Raw genomic sequence first — 3806 nt, 5'->3', positions numbered from 1 at the left:
AGGAATTGGACAGCCCCATAAAACAAAATGGGACTAACGAGGCACAGCAGTCCAGGGACAAGGACTAGAAGGCAGAAGGGGACAAGAAAGCTGGTGACAGGGAACCGAGGTTGAGTAAGGACAGTGTTGACATGTAGTGGGGTTGTTAACCGTTGTCATAGGGCAATATGAGTACTAACTATTTAATGAGAAACTATTTCGTTCTGTAAACCTTCATCTAAAGTGAGAATAGCAGCACAACTGGAAGAACATAATTGACGTCACTGAATTGTACATGTAGGAATTTTTGAAATGGTGTATCTTTGGCTACGTATATTTTCACCAAAAAAAAAAAGGTCCTCCAAGGGTGAGAAGGGAGAATGTTGACATGTCGTGGGGTTGTTAACCAATTTCATAAAACAATAAATGTAATGATTGTTTAATGAGAAACTATATTCTGTAAACCTTCACCTAAAATACAATAAAAAAAATTTTTAAAAAAATCTCTATGAACAGTGGTAAAAGCAATACTATGTTTATTTGGAAGACAAACTTAAGAAGCTCTCCCACACTGCAAAGGAAAAGAAATTAAAGAAAATAATGAAATAAATGATGGGAGCTCAGACATGAAAGAGCAAACTGCAAACATTTTGATATCCACAAAAACAAATATGAATGATTGGAAGTAGAATTAAGATTTAAAGGCATATTTGATGCAGTCTTGCTACAAAACACAAAAGGCTAAGGCTGTAAGGAAATGATTAGCAGTGATTTAGAATAAACATTTATGATTGATTGACTAAATACATGGATCAAACTTGTACTGTTTGCATATTTTTCTTCACATCATTATAGTAGATGATAACAGAACAGCAAAATATGAGGTGCAAAATGTCTGATAATCTTATTTTCATCAATTTATCATCACCAAAAAATAAAATTTTATTGTTGTCTTTGAATATCATAAAACACAACTGGAAGCATGTTTTTGAACAATTTAAAAGCAACCACAGCAATGATTTGAATCAAGGTACTTGTCTTACAAATTAATCAAAGAAATTAAAACCAATTAAGTATGACTACTATGGCTTAAAAGGTGAAACATTTAAATTAAAAAAAAGTCATAATGTGACAATACCACCATTTTTTCACAATCCTATTTAGAATATGATATTTTCTGTTTGAAAAATGATAAAGTGTATTGAGGAGGATGTGACTAAATATGGTTAAATACACCTATATGTACACAATTCATGGAACTGACTACCAGTGTATCATTTCATTTCTGGAATGAAATTTGGCAATATGTATTAGAAGTCTTAAAATACCCACAAAGATTTGTCAATAATTTGTCTCGAAAAAATTAATAAGATATATTTGTAAATATTTACATACAAACAAAATGGCACTTGAAAACAATTTAATAAAATTACCAGTGATATAAAATGATAACCAATAGGAAAAATTTAAATAAGTAATGAAACAGATATAATAAAGATTACTATAAAAATGTTCCTTAGTTCCTCCCCATGGAGGAATCACTAAGAGTCAGAATTGGCTTGACAGTAATGGGTTCTTGGTTTGTTTTTGTTTGTTTGATTTTATTAAAGGTGTTAAATGCTTTTTTCATCAAGTTAGGTGGAAGAATAAAGTCACATCACAGACTACTCTGTACTCAAAATACAATGAAATAAGGAGAAAAATAAGAAATAACACATCAACAACATTCATGGCAAGGAAAGAGTACCAAATTATTCAATTTATCCCATGAAATTTCAAAGAGTGTCAAAGATTAACAAATAATTCCTTCACTATTGACCACGGGAAAAGCAAGGGAAAAAAATCAAATACATGGAAATGGAAAAACACCTTGCTCAAAAATTACTGGGTTATAGAAAAAATTAAGGACGGAATAAAGAAATTCACACAATCAAATGAGAATGAAAATATATCCTACCAAAACCTTTGGGACACAGCAAGAGTAGTGCTCAGAGGTCAGTTTATAGCAATAAATGCACATATCCACAAAGAAGAAAGGGCCAAAATCAAAATATTAACCCTACAACTTGAACAAGCAGAAAGAGAGCAGCAAAAGAAGTCCTTGGGAGCCAGAAGGAAGGAAATAATAAAAATTAGAGCAGAGTTAAATGAAATAGAGAATAGAAAACAATTGAAAGAGTTAACAAGACCAAAAGCTGGTTCTTTGAAAGGATCAACAAAATTGATAAACCATTGGCCAAACTGACAAAAGAAAAACAGCAGAAGAAGCAAATAACCTGAAGGAGAAATGAGATGGGCAAAATCACAACAGACCCATCTAAAATTAAAAGAAACATAACAGAATACTATAAAAAACTGTACTCCAAAAAATTTGAAAACCTAGAGGAAATGGACAAATTTCTAGAAACACATTACCTGCCTAAACTAACACAAACAGAGGTAGAAAAGCTCAATAAATCGATAACAAAAGAAGAGATTGAAAACGTAATTAAAAAACTCCCAGCAAAAAAAATCCTGGCCCTGACAGTTTCACTGGAGAATTCTACCAAACTTTCAGAGAAGAGTTAACATCACTATTACTAAAGGTATTTCAGAGCATAGGAAAGGAGGGAATACTCCAAAACTCATTCTACGAAGCAAGCATAACCCTGATACCAAAACCAGGTACAGACACTACAGTAAAAGAAAATTACAGACCAATATCCCTCACGAACATTGACGCAAAAATCCTCAACAAAATTCTAGCCAATAGAATTCAACAACACATCAAAAAAATAATTCACCATAACCAAGTGGGATTTATACTAGGTATGCAGGGATGGTTCGACATTAGAAAAACAATCAGTGTAATCCATTACATAAATAAAACAAAAGAAAAGAACCACTGATCTTAGCAAATGATGCAGAAAAGACCTTTGACAAAGTCTAAAACTCATTCCTGATAAAAACTCTCAGCAAAATAGGAATAGAAGAGAAATTCCCCTAACATAATAAAGGACAATTATACAAAGCCAACAACCAGCATCATCCTAAATGGAGAGAGTCTGAAAGCATTCCCTTGAGAACGGGAATCAGACAAGGATGCCCTTTATCACCACTCTTATTCAACACTGTGTTGGAAGTTCTAGCCAGAGCAATTAGACTATAAAGAGAAATAAAGGACATCCAAATTTGTAGGGAAGAGGTAAAAGTGTTTCTATTTGCAGCTGATATGATCTTATACACAGAAAACCCCAAAGAATCCACAAGAAAACTACTGGAACTAATAGGCAATTTCAGCAGAGTACCAGGATATAAGACAAACATACAAAAATCAGTTGGATTACTCTAGACCAACAAAGAGAACTTCAAAGAGGAAATCACCAAATCAATACCATTTACAATAGCCCCCAAGAAGATAAAATACTTAGGAATAAATCTAACCAGAGATGTAAAAGACCTGTACAATGAAAATTACAAGACACTACTGCAAGAAACCAAAAGAGACCTACATAAGTGAAAAAACATACCTTGCTCATGGATAGGAAGACTCAACGTTGTGAAAATGCCTATTCTACTCAAAGCGATCTACAGATACAATGCAATCCCGATCCAAATTCAAAAGGCATTTTTCAATGAGATGGAGAAAAAAATCATGGAAAAGGAAGAGGCGCTGAATAAGTAAAGCATTACTCATGAAGAAGAACAAAGTAGGAGGCCTCACACTACCTGATTTTAGTACCTATTATACCACCACGGTAGACAAAACAGCCTGGTACTGGTACAACAACAGATACATAGACCAATGGAACAGAATTGAGAATCCAGACATAAATTCATCCACCTAT

The sequence above is a fragment of the Trichechus manatus genome, unplaced genomic scaffold, assembly GCF_000243295.1.
Source record: "Trichechus manatus latirostris isolate Lorelei unplaced genomic scaffold, TriManLat1.0 scaffold00013, whole genome shotgun sequence".
NCBI lineage: Eukaryota > Metazoa > Chordata > Mammalia > Sirenia > Trichechidae > Trichechus > Trichechus manatus.
Note: the sequence above shows the minus strand (reverse complement) of the source record.